General features: G+C 40.0%; 1 protein-coding gene across 1 annotated transcript in view; it reads left to right on the top strand.

Annotated features, from left to right (window-relative positions):
- The window catches only part of LOC137623689 (transmembrane protein 145-like), a 35,829-nt gene that overhangs the window by 4,531 nt on the left and 13,798 nt on the right, over positions 1 to 17,500 (top strand). The window lies entirely within an intron of this gene.

The following is a 17,500-nucleotide window of genomic DNA, read 5'->3' as shown; positions in this document are numbered from 1 at the left end:
GCTGAGGCGAATAGTCTGTCCTTTGAGAAATCTCCCAATTTTCTAGAAGAAATAAGCTCAAGAATGAGACATAAGATCGTTGGAAAAATTCTGAGAGTTTATATTTTCAATGGATAAGTTATATAGATAATTCACTTACTGAAAAATAGAATGTGGGTGTGTACGAAATCAAAGAAGGATTTGAATAACTGCGTAGTCTAGAAGTTGTACGTGTCTCTGAAATGGAGAGAGAAATATACCACAGATAAAAAGATAATTCAGACAAGGCATGAGGATCCAGCAGCAGAGAAGTATACAAAATGAGGCAAAGTACTTGGCAAAAGGATATTAAATATAGGTAATCAGAACTTTATCCTTAGCGTTTATCCCTTATAGGCGCACCCTCTTCCTTAGCGTTGGCAACAGCTCTTGCAGCCAAAGGTCGCTAAGCCTTTATACGTCCCATTTATCAGAAGCCTTCACCAACCTAACAAGGAATGCCTTACATGAAAATAAGACTAGCCTACAGGGTACAAGCATTTTTCTTAGGGATGGGTATATATTTACTGAGTGAAGTGACTGTATATTGAAGATTATGAGTACTTTTATATGCAAATGGTATGGTGTTTGCAGAACTGTTTGAAGAACAGTAGCAGAGAATAAATGGAATATCTTGAAGGTAGGGTATGGAGGCAAATGGGGAAAAAACTCAGGTAATGGAGTCCAGTGAGAAGGGAGGGAAATAGAATATTTACACAAAATAGTGGAGGCTTAGATTTAAAACACGTAGATAATTAAATATTTGGGATCTACTTTAGTCAAGATGGAAAGGTGTTAAACTGAGGTTGAAAGCAGGATAAACAAACAGGAGGTAGCACCGGTATAGGATACAGCTAAATTAACTGAAAATCAAGATCTATTATACTATAAACAAAGCAATGGACATATTCAATTTTAAAAAATATTTGAATTAAAGAGGAAGGAGAAACAAAACCTAGAGCGAACAGATATGAAGATTTTAAAATTAATTTTTGGACTCTCTCTGCATAAGGTTGATAATATGAAGAAATTAAAAGTGCCAGGGGAGTAAAGATGACTAACAGGATAAGACAGTCATAACTGAGAAAGTATACAGTAGGCATGTAGTAAGGATGATTGAAGAGGAAGATGTAAAGAGGCTTGTGTAGAAACTATTAGTAGGGAAGGTTAGATAAGAAAAGTTATTTCAACAGACCTTATTACCTTCGAGATAGTGGTAGGGATGAATAAGATCTGCATGACCTTCACATCCAAAATAATAACGGTAAATAAATATCAATACCATGATTACCCTGTTAAAAAAAAAATCGTATTTTTTAATCGGAAAATCTCCGTAAAGATATACGGTTCTCAGCCGTATTTCAGTAAAATACAGGCGACCGTAATTTTTACCCTACTTTCTTATTATCTTTTACGGGTTGGTGACCGTAATATCACTCCTTAACGTCAATTCATCCGTATTTAAAACGGTAAATACTTGGCAACATTTATTCCAGGATTTTTATCGTTTTTTATGGTAAATTTTTAACAGTGTGCGTGGCAAACATTACCCCTGACTAGTACAATAAGTCAATCTGCAAAAATCAACCATATGACTTTGCAATCTCAACAAAAAATCTCACGATAGAATCAAGCTTTTAGGAAGAAATTTTATTTTTCATATATTACCAAATCTTAGTAGTGACCGGCTTCTAATAGAGGTAACTCGATGGTGGATTAGCAAAACAACCCAGCGGAGAAAATTATGGAGTAGCACCCACTTGGTTTGGTTACAGAATTTGGTCCAAAATTTATTAATTCTGGGCCGCCTTAATACTTGCTACTCATTCAAGAGGCGGGAAAAAATCTATATCCATGAAATTTCTTTTGACTATGGGTATGCTGTTATCATAAACCAAGACTACAGTATTATTAGAAAATCATAAACTAGAAATTAAAAGGATTCTGCAAATAGTAAGACTTTGTATAAGGTGAGCTCAATCTAATATTCAGTGCTCCCTCATGATACCTCATTTCAGGTCTATAAGAAGCCACTACAAATGTTGGAAAGCAGAACACAAAAAACATCCTAATACTTAACTCAATTTCAATCCCAAAGTTCCATGCTGAGCACTAATTTTCCAATTTTCAATGTAGACATCAGAGGTCTTTCTGTTACACAATCACCTCTCCAGTATCTCCCTTGTATGATATTACAAAAAGACATTGTATATATCTTTTAGAATACCAAGGTCATTATACATCAACATCAAAACAAATAATTACCAAATAAGACGATGATTGAATGTCTTTACAAAAAAATGGCCTAGTTTTAGGGATGCAAAGCTTTATGGAAGAAGAATTCATGATTTGTGTTTACTTCCAAATGAGGATGGCGGTTCAATAATATTTTACAATTCCGAAGGAATTAGAATGAAAAGTCTTCTTTCCTCTTGACCAAATTATCGCTATCTTTCTTATCATGATTAATTCTCCGTATATCCAAGTAGAACTTCATCATCTGTGAAAGAAAGGAAGATAAACTGTGCGAGGTGGCTGTTTGGTTATAACAGAGAGGCGAGATGAATGCATCTGAGTTCATCCAACGAGACAACGAGCTGATGTACAGATAGCTGAGAGCAAAAATGACACAAATTCAAACAGTACAAAGCATGTATTGCGGGCTTGAACAGGTTTGTTATCAGTGCGGGGGAGAGTGAGAGATAAAAGATAAAGCAATACCATTATAGTGTACGAGCGTGTGTAATACACGCGCGGTACATTGGATAATCTTCACACATTTTTTATTTAGAATGACGGGATTTAGGATTTGTTTATATAAAAGACAGGTATTAACGCCCAACACAAATGATTCAGATAATTATCAAGTGAAATTGTAACCTTTCATAAAAAAAAAGTCAGTCAATGTACAAAAAAAAATCACTTTTGATTCCAGAAATAAATCAAACAATAATTTATCATAAATTTTGATATATAAAGTGTAATTGAATTTTATATGAAAATAAATCTTCTCTTTCTTAACATCGAACGAGGAGGTTTCTGCTAAAGTCTACGGTCATTTGGCTTCATATTCAATTACTTTATTTTAGGGCTTTCAAAACTTAGTAGTGATCCAAATTGTTTAAAGAATTAAACTTTATCACATCCTAATAGACTTATAGAATCCAGGTTAGTACAGTTGTCTTCACAGATTTCAATAAAAAAAAATGTAATTTCCATGCAGAACAAGGAAAGAGAAGTGGCCAGCACTTTTTCAGTCTATCAACACGAAAACTTATTGAAATATGTATTCCAATAACCACTAAAGTTTTGGATCATATCTGGTGTTCTATGGAGAAGGGAAAAATAAATTCAGTAACAAATATTAAACTATAAAGTTGACATTATCCCTCACAGTAACCCATCGTCTCAACACAATTTTATCAGATACATAAACCGCTTATCAATGACCATTAACAGCAGTGTCTAGATCTGGCTCCTGTGAATCCTTCTTTGCACACATCGAACTTTGTTGCCATGGTTGATATTCTTTAGCGCTTACACGAATACGAAATGGTTCAATGCTAAAAATACTTGTTTCCTTTCCTCACAGGGCTATTTTTCTTTGTTGGAGCCCTTGGGCTTATAGCATCTTGCTTTTCCAACTAGGATTGTAGCTTGGCTTGTAATAATAATAATAATAATAATAATAATAATAATAATAATAATAATAATAACCTACTTAACTTTGTACCTTGATCACATGCGCTGCTGTTAAATATTCATTCCAGAGGTGCTTTTCTGTGGGAATACTTTTCTTACATGGTTACTTAATGACAAATTCATCAAAATTATTGGAAAATTAATTGATATTCATCAGACAACGAATATTTTTTCTAATGCTAGTCATAAAACTATATTTACAAGGTAACACCAACTTACCCAAAATGTTCGACTCATCATTGAGGCCCAAAATTTCGGACAAAGCTAAAATATAATTGGCCTGGACACCAGAAAAAACCAGGATAAATGGCATATTTTTATTAGATTATAATATATGAGTTTTTTAGCGATTGGATTTGTGAAGCTATCCTCTTATAATTGCATTTTGTCTAAAAACAATCTTTTTCCCCAAAATTAGAGATAGAAAAACCGAGCATACTCCGTTAAAAAAAAGCGTGATTTTAATCGGAAATTCTCCGTAAACATAAACTGTTCTCAGCCGTATTTCAGTAAAATACAGGCGACCGTAATTTTACCATACTTTGTTCTTTTATTTTACGGGTTGGTGACCGTAATATCATTCCTTTATGTCAATATATCCGTTTTTGAAACGGTAAAGATCCTTGAATAAATGTTGCCAAGCATTTACCGTTTCTTTAAAGCAAAATTTTAACAGTGTAGTCATATGAAGGAAGCAATCAAATTATTTTTATAATCTTAATATAACAAATAACGAACCAGAAATGTCTGGCTGTCACCGGCAACATTCTTCGTTTTTATATAAGAAAATGATTGCAAAGTCAACGGAGGCTTATATACCAGACCCATCAAAGAGTAGCGCAAGGCGCACTGTAAGTATAGAGGTTGGAAGGTTCTGTAAAGAATTGCTAATACTGATCGATCTTCCCTCCGTCCTATGCTGCATAAGAGTACAAAGGAAGGGTCTTATCAAGGGCGCTTGCTACTGTCATTTGTTACTGGCTTGAAAGCGTTAAAAATACTAGGATGTGAGTCGGGTGAATTTGTCTTTATTATTTAAAATCTATTGGACAAAAAAAAAAAGAAAAAAAAAAAGTCTGGTCAGTTTGTTTCATAATAGTATAACTAATTTGGGCGTTTTACTACAGTACCCGTAACTGCAGTTCTATCGAAATGAGAATGAAAGAAAAGATGGGCTCAAGAAGGACAGATTCCTAGTTTTAAATATGGTATAATTCCATCACGAGTTAACTTCGTTCATTCCAGGTTTCCGATATTTCTGTTCCGGGTGTCATAATCTCTCATTGGCGAAGTAATAAAATCCGTGTTAGTTTCTGTTCTCCAGGTCCTTTTCAATCAAACTTTAGGAACACCTTTATGTGAATGGGACAGCAAGTAGTGTAGAGCGAATATTCTGTTCTTTTATGTCCTAATTCATTATATATTTTGTACTTTAGGAAACAGTGTATGATGCAATCAGTTATTTTGTCGCATATTTGAAATTAAGCTTCAGGGCAAATATTATCCGTTAAGAGATCTAAAATAACAAAAGAAGATATTTTTTTCTTTTGACGCCCAATCGTCAAATCTTCATAAAAATCCAATGAACGCTTCTTATCTTGAAACGATCCATATAATGGGTGTTTTCACCTGTTTCCGTCAATATGTTGATAAGAAAACCTATTAACACTCACACGAAAAGGTAATCTAGGACACAGAGTGAAATCATAACTTCCTCCCAACATTGTTGACGGGGTTAATTATTCATTTATGTTTGTGACAACAAACTTAACCTCTTGCGTTCCCCTAAATGAAAGCTATTAGACAACAGCTTCAAGGGTTTGCCGAAATGGACTTCATCAGTTTATGATTATCATTTATTGAAGAGTTTCGATGATTCCTATTCACTACTTTGTATCGTAGTTCTTTCTAAATATACACAGCTATAAAATTTCCATAATCTTATAAAGTAAGTTAAGCTTTTAATTAGCTTTTATATTTTCTTTTTCCTTTTCATAATGACAAAGAGTGGAAGACCTTTTCTACTAGTGCTTGCTTCTAGTGGTTGGTAGTTTTTCTTTCCTGACCTTTTCTTTAGCTATTATGATTATTTCTATTTTCTAAGCTTTCAATGTTATATATGAGATGTTTATTTTAATATTGTTACTTTTCTTAAAATATTTTATATTTCCAGAATTCCTTTCCTCATTGGGCTATTTCCCTGTTGGAGCCCTTGGGCTTATAGCATCCTGCTTTTCCGGAAATCTAGGGTTGAAGCTTAGCAAATAATAATAATAATAATAATGATAATAATAATAATAATAATAATAATAATAATAATAGATGTTTATTTTATTTCCATTTTCTCCCAATTTTCGATATTAAGTTTTCCTTTGCAAAGTTACAATGTTCGGAACTCTTTACCATCTTTAATTTTCTCTCAGTTTTATAACTTTATTTCTTTTTGTTGCTTATAAAATATGAAACTCACTTTTACCTTTCCCTTTTCTTCACTTTTAGACTGTGAGACATCGACAAAGAGATGGAGCTGGGGGGAGAGTGACTGCTTCCCGCACTCTAGTTTTGGGGTGTTTGAATGTGCGTGGATGTAGTACGATAGAGAGTAAAAGATGTGAAATTGGAAGTATGTTTAGGAATAGAAGGATGGATGTATTGGCCTTGTGTGAGACAAAGATAAAAGGAAAGGGTGAAGTGATGTTTGGTGAAATGTCTGGTAGAGTGTCTGGGATTGAAAGGGGAAGAGCAAGAGATGGTGTGGCTTTATTGCTGAGTGAATGGATGACAGGTAAAGTAGTGGAATGGAAGGAGATATCATCTAGGTTAATGTGGGTAAGGGTTAGGTTGGGTAGGGAATGTTGGGCGTTTGTCAGTGCGTATGGGCCAGGTAGTGAGAAAAGTGAAGAAGAGCGGAATGAGTTCTGGAATGAATTAACTAGGTGTGTAGAAGGACTGGGTAGAAGGAATTATGTAGTTGTCATGGGTGACTTAAATGCTAGAGTGGGCGCTGGAGAGGTAGAAGGTGTCATTGGGAAGTATGGCGGACCAGGTAAAAATGAGAGTGGTGAGAGACTGGTAGATATGTGTGTTGAGCAAGAGATGGTGAGAAGTAATAGCTTTTTCAAAAAGAAAGATAAAAATAAGTATACATGGGTAAGAGTGGCAAATGGAAGAGTAGTAGAAAGGGCATTAATGGATTATGTGTTGATAACTAAAAGAATGTTTGGAAGATTGAAAGACGTGCACGTGTTTGGGAGTATGGCTAACGGTATGCCTGATCATTTTTTGGTGGAAGGAAAATTACTTGTAGCAAAAGAGCGGGGGAATAGAGTAGGTAGATGTAAAAGTAAGCTAGTGAGGGTTGAAGAGCTAATAAAAAGTAAATATCAGGAAAGGTTGAAAATGGCATATGACGAAGTGAAAGTAAGAGAAACTGGCAATTTAGAGGAGGAGTGGAAGTTAGTAAAAGAAAATTTTGTTGAGATTGCAAGTGATGTGTGTGGCAAGAAGGTTGTTGGAGGCAGCATGAGGAAGGGCAGTGAATGGTGGAATGAAGGAGTGAAGGTAAAAGTGGAAGAGAAAAAGAGGGCTTTTGAAGAATGGCTGCAGAGTAATAGTATAGAGAAGTATGAAAAATATAGAGAGAAAAATGTGGAAGTAAAGCGCAAGGTACGTGAGGCAAAGAGGGCAGCTGAACTGAGGTGGGGTCAGGGATTGGGTCATTCATATGAAGAGAATAAGAAGAAGTTTTGGAAAGAAGAGAGCAAGGAAGGCTGGCTCAAGAATTAAAGAGACAGTGAAAGATGGAAATGGAAGGTTGTTAAAAGGAGAGGAGGCAAGGAAAAGATGGGCAGAATATTTTGAAAGTTTACTGAATGTTGAGGATAATAGGGAGGCAGATATAATTGCTGTTGCAGGTGTTGAGGTGCCATTGATGGGAGATGAGAATGAGAGAGAGATTACAATAGAGGAAGTGAGGAGAGCACTAGATGAAACGAGAGTAGGAAAAGCGTCTGGTACGGATGGTGTGAGAGCTGATATGTTGAAGGAAGGGGGTGTGACTGTACTTGAATGGTTGGTGAGATTGTTTAATATGTGTTTTGTGTTGTCAATGGTACCAGTAGATTGGGTTTATGCATGTATTGTACCACTATATAAGGGTAAGGGAGATGTGCATGAGTGTTGTAATTCAAGAGGTATTAGTTTGTTAAGTGTAGATGGAAAAGTGTATGGTAGAGTAATGATTAATAGGATCAAGGATAACACAGAGAATGCAATCTTAGAAATACAGGGTGGTTTTAGAAGAGGTAGGGGTTGTATGAATCAGATTTTTACAGTAAGGCAGATATGCGAGAAATATCTAGCAAAAGGTAAGGAGGTGTATGTTGCGTTTATGGATCTGGAGAAAGCGTATGATAGAGTTGATAGGGAAGCAATGTGGAATGTGATGAGGTTATATGGAGTTGGTGGAAGGTTGTTGCAAGCAGTGAAAAGTTTCTACAAAGGTAGTAAAGCATGTGTTAGGATAGGAAATGAAGTGAGTGATTGGTTTCCGGTGAGAGTGGGGCTGAGACAGGGATGTGTGATGTCGCCGTGGTTGTTTAACTTGTATGTTGATGGAGTGGTGAGAGAGGTGAATGCTCGAGTGCTTGGACAAGGATTGAGACTGGTAGACGAGAATGACTATGAATTGAAGGTAAATCAGTTGTTGTTTGTAGATGATACTGTACTGGTTGCAGACACAGAAGAGAAGCTTGGCTGATTAGTGACAGAATTTGGAAGAGTGTGTGAGAGAAGGAAGTTGAGAGTAATGTGGGTAAGAGTAAGGTTATGAGATGTACGAGAAGGGAAGGTGGTGCAAGGTTGAATGTCATGTTGAATGGAGAGTTACTTGAGGAGGTGGATCAGTTTAAGTACTTGGGGTCTGTTGTTGCAGCAAATGGTGGAGTGGAAGCAGATGTACGTTAGAGAGTGAATGAAGGTTGCAAAGTGTTGGGGGCAGTTAAGGGAGTAGTAAAAAATAGAGGGTTGGGCATGAATGTAAAGAGAGTTCTGTATGAGAAAGTGATTGTACCAACTGTGATGTATGGATCGGAGTTGTGGGGAATGAAAGTGATGGAGAGACAGAAATTGAATGTTTTTGAGATGAAGTGTCTAAGGAGTATGGCTGGTGTATCTCGAGTAGATAGGGTTAAGAACGAAATGGTGAGAGTGACAACGGGTGTAAGAAATGAGTTAGCAGCTAGCGTGGATATGAATGTGTTGAGGTGGTTTGGCCATGTTGAGAGAATGGAAAATGGCTGTCTGCTAAAGAAGGTGATGAATGCAAGAGTTGGTGGGAGAAGTACAAGAGGAAGGCCAAGGTTTGGGTGGATGGATGGAGTGAAGGAAGCTCTGGGTGATAGGAGGATAGATGTGAGAGAGGCAAGAGAGCGTGCTAGAAATAGGAATGAATGGCGAGCGATTGTGACGCAGTTCCGGTAAGCCCTGCTGCTGCCTCCGGTGCCTTAGATTACCGCGGAGGTAGCAGCAGTAGGGGATTCAGCATTATGAAGCTTCATCTGTGGTGGATAACGGGAGAGGTTGGGCTGTGGCACCTTAGCAGTACCAGCTGAGCTCAGTTGAGTCCCTTGTTAGGCTGGGAGGAACGTAGAGAGTAGAGGTCCCCTTTTTGTTTTTGTTTCATTTGTTGATGTCGGCTACCCCCCAAAAATAGGGGAAGTGCCTTGGTATATGTATGTATGTATGTATGTATGTATGTATGCTTGGTAGCCAATAATACCCTAAATTTTCCCATATTTTGTTATTTTCTATTCTTATTGTCTGAATACTAAAGTCTGGCACTCTCTTTTCTTGTCTTTACCTTCACTTTTCCCTCTTTTCTAGATTTTTTTTTTTTACTTTTTTCTTTTGGTGATAAATTTTGGAAGTCTTCTACTTTCTATTTTCCCTAGATTTCAATATTTTTCTTTCCTTCTTTTACTCGCAAAGTCTATTACTCTCTTATCACGATTCTTTTTCTACAATTTCAATCTTATTTTATACTTTTCATGGTGACAAAATTATGATGTATATCCTAATTTTCGTGTTCCCTAAACTTTAAAACTTATCTTTCCTTCAGTTGCTGCCAAAATTTGTAACTCACTCATACCTTTTCCTCAACTCACCTTTGACATCTTACCTTTCCTTTTGTTGCTATCAAAGTGTGAAAATCACATTTACCTTCCAAATTCTCATATTTATAGATCTTTGTCTTTCTCTGTTTTTATTGTAAAAGTTTATAAGTCTATTCTACCTTCTATATTCTCTCAGTTTTAGAATCTTTTCTTTTCTTATTGTTGCTACCAAAGTCTTGAGCTCTCTTCAATTTTACTTTTTCCTTTATTTTGCAGACTTTTTTATCGTTCCTGCCAAATACTGGAACTTAGATTAACTTCTCATTTCCCTCAACTTTGAGCTTTTGACGTTTATTCTAACTGCCAAATTTTCAAGTATATTCTAGCTACTATTTTCCCTCAATCTTCACTCTATTATATCCTTTTGTTAATGCCAAATTTTCTAACTCCCTCCTCTCTTCCCTCTTCGTGAATTCAAATCTTTTTCCCTCAGTTAGTTGCTCTTAGAATTTTGAACTCATTTTTACCTTCCCCCACATTATCTTTTTACTCCTTTTCTCCCTTACCCATAGATATAAGTAATGATGCACAATACATCTCTCTCTCTCTCTCTCTCTCTCTCTCTCTCTCTCTCTCTCTCTCTCTCTCTCTCTCTCTCAGTATTTTGCCTTTGCTCCTTCAAATCAAATGCCGTGTCATAAACAACCACTCCTCGTACGTGTGTCATAGATTGCCGACCCCTGTCTGAGTCTATGAAATAGAATGAAACCATCTTCTACATTCCTTTTTCCTTAAACTGTTATACTTCATGTTGTCACTACGAAAGTTTGGAAATTTCTTCCATCATTCCTTTTAAACTTTCTCGTTTCTGCTAAAGTTTAGAAGTCTGTTATTTTTAGAAACGTCACCTACATTCCTCTTACCCTCATTCTTAGACTGTGGTGAATTCCTCCTCGGCGTCAGCCCAGGTGAAGATTTCTTACTTTATTTTCCCTTGAATTGACAAATATGATCCACATTTATAGTTAACAAATGACTCACTCAAAACTTCCAGTCTTATTGGATTACTTAAATTTGTTTTTACTCAATTCTCATTGAACAATTTAACACACCAGTTTCATTTCCCTTTACAAGACAGTTAATTTATTATCCTTTTCATCTCTTTAATCTCTATACTTTACTTTAAAAAACAAATTGTATTTTCTTTATTTTATCAACTTTATCAAGCACCACAAAGTATCAATTATGGTAAAAGTAATATGTAATATTTACTTTAAAAAGGTTCACAAAAGATAGAAAGACATGGGAGACTATTTAACATTACTTTAATGGCACTAAAGGAGCAAAACGAGGCAATACTATTTGAAAATAGATACCAAATGAAATGCAAGATCACATAGGGTCTCATCACGTTACAAAAGCTACAAATTTAAAGTCTAAGGTGTAACTACAATGAAATACTTCTGAACGTGGGGTTCACGAAAACGAGGAAGTTACGTACAGTATAGCAACACCTTTGGTAAAAGTTTGTACCAACCGTGTGTCACACGATCATACATAGTAACGACATTTCATTTTGTATATATTATGCTTGTATCTTCGCTCTCCCCTCGCACTAACTGTTAACCGGTGCAGTGTCAGTTGAACAGGAAATTTCCTGTTGCATTGAACCTGAAATAATGTGTCTGTTTTTCTCACCGTTAACTGTTAATCGGAGCGGTGTCGGTTGAACAGGAAATTTCCTGTTGCATTGAGTTTTTGTATATAAAGACGAGTGTTCTGTAATAAAGTTACTCAGTTGCTTTCATCCTGCCTTTGAGTCACAACCTTCTCTCGGCTCGTTACATTAGTGACCCCAGAAGTCGACTCGCTCCTCCCGCCTTCCACCCCCCTCGCCTCTCCATCGTTGGTACTATGGCGGACTCCACGAAAAATGCCGCTGCCGCTGCCCCATTGAAACTTTCGTCATTCACCAGCGGAGAGGCGTTTGCTTGGTTTCAGCGTGCAGAAGTCCAGTTTCGCATCAAGGGCGTGACTCGCTCAACCACCAAAGCAGATTATGTTCTCGCGGCGATACCCGAGGACACCTTCCCGGAAATATCCGACTGGCTTTATGAACAAGGAAACACCCCAATAGCATATGACGCCCTCAAAACATACCTTCTGCAGCAGTACTCGCCGTCGCCAGCCGCCCGTATAGCAAAGCTTTTTCAGCTCTCTCAACAACCGTTGGGGGACCAAAGGACTTTGCTCGCCCTCAGGGAAATGACCAGTATCACTCGCCTGCAACCTGCCGCAGACGGCTCTCCTCGTGAGGTGAACCTACTTCGTGCCCTTTGGATTCGCCATTTACCCGAACCTGTATGCGCTGCCATGCCCAATGTTGATAGTTTACCCATAAAGGACTTGATGACCAAAGCCGACGACGCCCTTATGGACAGCCACTTCAAGACCTCCATCAACGCCTCCACTCCTGACGAAGAGGACGCCTACTCAATGTCAACCGAAGCTGACGTGAATGCCGTAGGACATACACGCCTAGCCCGTGATGTTCCGCAGCGGTGACAAAGCCACCCACCACCCACCAATCGCTCACGCCCCAACCAACGACTTCTACAGCCACTTACTGCCTCCCATCCGCCGCAGTTTTGCTACTACCACAACAGATTCGGGGTAACCGTGAAGAAATGTGCCAAGGATTGTCAGTGGCCAAAAAAATTGTAAGTAGGCCATCGCTCGTGGCGGTGGCCTCCCGTGTTTCTAATCTTTTCTTTTTACATGATGCAGGAACGGGCGTGCGATTTTTTGTAGACACGGGTGCTTGTCGTTCTCTTTTGCCAAGGGAACTCTTCAGGACACGACGTAGTCTGTCTACGTCTGCTGACGTCCGCTTAGTAGCAGCCAACGGAACTGCGATACCCACCTACGGTTACGAGAACCTCACATTATTGTTTGTAAATGGTAAATTTAATTGGAAGTTTCTCGTTGCTGACGTCACATTGCCAATTCTCGATGCGGATTTCCTCTCTCATTTCCACCTTCTGGCCAATGTTGCCCACCGACGATTGGTCAACACAGATTCGTACTTGTCGACACCTCTTCAATCCGCCCCCTCCAACCTTGCTCTCCACATCAGTGCACTCACGGATGCCTACCCCTCCTCCTCACGTCGTACTCGGAAGTTTTCCGTCCAGAACTTCGCCAAACACCCACGGCTCCTGCCAAGCACGGTATTTATCACCATATCAAGACAACGGGACCCCCAGTCTTCGCAAAATTCAGACGTCTGGCACCGGAACGATTGGCAGCCGCCAAACAGACGTTTGCCGAAATGGAGGAAATGGGCCTTTGCCAAAAGCCCTCCAGCTCATGGTCGTCACCCTTACTCATCGTTCTGAAGAAAGACGGCTCCCTCCATTCGTGCGAGGATTACAGGCGCCTGAACATGCAAACGAAACAGGGTCACTACCCCCTCCCAAACATCACCGACGTGACCTCCTACCTGCACAAAGCGAAGGTTTTCTCCATGCTCGACCTCCTGAATGGGTATCATCAGGTGCCTATGAACCCGGAAAACATCCCCAAGACCACCATCACCACTCCGTTTGGTATATACACCTTCAATTACTCCTGTTTTGGCCTTTGTAATGCTTGGGCCACGTTTCAATGTCTCATGGATGGCATCTTAGGGGACCTCCCCTTCTGTGTATGTTATGTGGACGACATACTTGTGTTCTCCTCCTCAAAAGAGGAACACCTCCGTCACCTGCGCATCATGCTCCACCACCTGCAACAAAACGGCCTTGTAGTCCAGTATGACAAGGGTACCTTTGGCGCCAACGAAGTGTCGTTCTTAGGGCACCTCATCACTCCTGAAGGAGTCCATCCCCTCCCTGAGAAGGTAGCAGCCGTTCAGGACTTCCCCGCGCCCTCGACCGTCAAAGCTCTGCAGGAATTCTTGGGCATGATCAACTATTATCACCGTTTTCTGCCAGCCATTGCCGCCACTCTTGCTCCCCTCTACGCCTCCCTCAAGGGCAAGCCAAAGGACCCGAAGTGGGGTCCCCTTCAAGAAGCGGCCTTCTGCAATGCAAAGAAGGCCCTATCAACCGCTGCAGCTCTCACTTTTCCTATCCCACATACCCCTCTCCTTCTCTCCACCGATGCCAGCGACGTCGCTATTGGTGCAGTACTCGAGCAGGTGGTCAACGGCTCGCCCCGCCCATTGGCCTTCTTCAGCAGAAAACTGTCCAAGGCAGAATCGGGTTATTTTACCTTCGATCGTGAATTGCTGGTGGTGCACTTGCCTGTCCGTCACTTTCGCCATTTCTTAGAAGGTACGCCCTTCGTCATTCGCACAGACCACATGCCTCTGGTGCATGCCTTCACTCGACAGTCTGATGCCTGGTCCGCCCATCAACGCCGACATCTCTCCGTCATGGCTGAATATAATTGCACCCTTCAATACGTCCCTGGGAAAATGAATCCCATTGCCGATGCCCTGTCAAGAAATATGTTGGCTGCCGTTCAACTGGGATTGGATTACAATGCCTTGGCTGAAGCCCAGTGACAGGATCCAGAGTGTCAAGCGTGTAGGACATCCTACACGTCCCTCCGTTGGGAAGACTTCCCCCTCGAAAACTCCAACACCACCCTCCTCTGTGACGTCAGTACTGGTAGACCGCGATCTTGGATTCCTGCTCCTATGCGCCGGTAGGTGTTTGATTTCATTCACAGCCTTTCACATCCCTCGTGCCGTTCTACTGCACAGCTGCTGAAGACGAAGTTCATTTGGCACGGCATTTCTAAGGATGCTAAGGATTGGGTCTGTGCCTGTACTTTTTGCCAAACTTCCAAAGTACATCGACACACGGATTCAGGAGTGGGCACCTTTCCTCAACCTCAGCGTTGTTTCACACGCATTCACGTCGACGTTGTAGGCCCCCTACCCACATCACAAGGACAAGGACCGTTGGGAAGACTTCCCCCTCGAAGACTCCAACACCACCCTCCTCTGTGACGTCAGTACTGGTAGACAGCGATCTTGGATTCCTGCTCCTATGTGCCGGCAGGTGTTTGATTTCATTCACAGCCTTTCACATCCCTCGTGCCGTTCTACTGCACAGCTGCTGAAGACAAAGTTCATTTGGCACGGCATTTCTAAGGATGCTAAGGATTGGGTCCGTGCCTGTACTTTTTGTCAAACTTCCAAAGTACATCGACACACGGATTCAGGAGTGCGCACCTTTCCTCAACCTCAGCGTTGTTTCGCACACATTCACGTCAATGTTGTAGGCCCCCTACCCACATCACAAGGACAAGGACATCGTTACCTGTTTACCGTCATCAACCGCTCCACTCGTTGGCCTGAAGCCATTCTCATGGAAACTGCAACGTCCGCCTCATGTACATCTGCCTTACTCTCAGGATGGATTGCAAGATTTGGTATGCCTAAGCATATTACTTCTGACAGGGGTACCACTTTCACCTCTGAATTTTGGACATCATTAGCGAATCTCCTGGGCATCACCCTACTGTACATCAGACAACTGCCTACAACCTCGCTGCCAATGGAATGGTTGAACGTTTTCATCGCACCCTCAAAGCAGCTTTGATGTCCCGCTGCAAGGATTCCAACTGGTTTACTCAGCTTCCCTGGGTCCTCCTGGGACGAAGGACCACTCCTAAAGACGCCCTCGACGTCTCGGCAGCTGAAATGGTGTATGGCAACCCCTTGGTCGTCCCTGCCGAATTTTTTCCTTCTGCAACCTCCTCCGACGATCTCCAGCGCATATGTCATGTCGTGGGAAAATTTACTCCATGCCGCCAGACTTACGAGCCCCTAGCGAAGCATCACATACCGACAGACTTGCACTCTGCAACGCACATCTTCCTACGCAACGACGCTAGCAAGCCACCGCTAACGCCCCCTTACACGGGCCCTTTCCTTGTGATCCGACGCAGTCCGAAAGCATTCGTACTAAACATTCGTGGCAAAGAAGACTGGGTCTCCATTGATCATCTAAAACCTGCTTATCTCCTGCCAGATGACCCGCCTACAGTTCGCCTCTCTAGATCAGGGCGCCCTATTTAACATGTACAGTATGTCATTTTTAGGGGGGGGGAGCTATGTACCAATCGTGTGTCACACGATCGTACATAGTATCGACATTTCATTTTGTATATATTATGCTTGTATCTTCGCTCTCCCCTCGCACTAACAAGAACCTGAAATAACGTATGTTTTTCTTACTGTTAACTGTTAACCGGTGCAGTGTCAGTTGAACAGGAAATTTCCTGTAGCATTGAACCTGAAATAATGTGTCTGTTTTTCTCACCGTTAACTGTTAACCGGTGCGGTGTCGGTTGAACAGGAAATTTCCTGTTGCATTGAGTTTTTGTATATAAAGGCAAGTGTTCTGTAATAAAGTTACTCAGTTGCTTTCATCCTGCCTTTGAGTCACAAGCTTCTCTCGGCTCGTTACAAATTACTCTCTTTTATGTGGCCACTGCAGGGTTTAAACTTTTAAGGTAATTACCTTAGTTTGAGGTCATTTTCATGATTTCAAGGTAATTTTTAAGGTAATTCAAAGGTAATTTTGGTTTTACAAATTTAGGGAGATTTGAAAAGTTTTATGGTAATCTAAGGTAAAAAGCAGCATTTACGGTAATGGCCACATGGCCAAGTTTAAACTCTGGAGAATGGAGATGCCACAGAGTACAGAGACCATTCAACTTCGGTGTTAGTCTTAATTCGGTGTTGTCTGGTGTCATCTTTAGGGAACTCCCAATTGCATTTCCTTTTCCATTTTGACCTTTTATTTCGTTTTGTTTCTTCTACAGTTGGGAATTCTTTCTGTGCACCCAAAGTTTAGAATTCCCTTTTCTTACATATGTCTGAATGTTCAACCTTTTTATTTCTTCATCCTACTACCATGCTTGGAAATGTTCTCACATATATCCCATTTTCGGACTTTTAAAGCCTTTTCTAGCCTTTTTCTACTTTCATACTTTACTACTTTCTTCTGCCTTCAAAAACAACTTTCATTCAAAATTTCTTTTATTCCTTTCTTTTCTGAAATATTTTATACATTTCGTTTTGTTTTTGTCAAAATTTGCTACTCTCTTCTTCCTTCACTTTTCCCTCGGTTTAAGATATATTACTCTTCCTTTGCTGATGCCAAAGTTTAAAACTTTATTTCCTTTGTTACTTGGCTTTCAAACCTCTTTTCCTTACTGCCACCAAATATTTTAAATCTCCTTCCTTCCATTCTGCATTTTATCATCGTTTTATTTCTCTTGGTTGGTGCTAAGTATTTCTTTCTCCTTTTGCTTTTGTGGAAATTAATAGTTCTTTTCTTCCTTCTTCTCGCACCAATTTTGATACTTTATCTTTTCCTTTTGTTTCTTCTAGGGCTAAGAACTTCCCTTTACCTCAATACCTTCCAATTTTCCTCTGCCAGAGTTTGAATGCTACTTGTCCTTTATTCGTACCAAACATATCATTATGTTGGCTAAAGGAAATGGAACTCTCTTTGCAATGACTTTCAGGTCTTTTTTCTTTAATTATTTTTTTACCAAAATTTTTAATACTTCTCTCTCTCTCTCTCTCTCTCTCTCTCTCTCTCTCTCTCTCTCTCTCTCTCTCTCTCTCTCTCTCTCTACTT

This window comes from Palaemon carinicauda, chromosome 30, assembly GCF_036898095.1.
Source record: "Palaemon carinicauda isolate YSFRI2023 chromosome 30, ASM3689809v2, whole genome shotgun sequence".
NCBI classification, from domain to species: domain Eukaryota; kingdom Metazoa; phylum Arthropoda; class Malacostraca; order Decapoda; family Palaemonidae; genus Palaemon; species Palaemon carinicauda.
The sequence above is the reverse complement of the archived record's forward strand: the minus strand, read 5'-3'. Positions and strand labels throughout refer to the sequence as shown.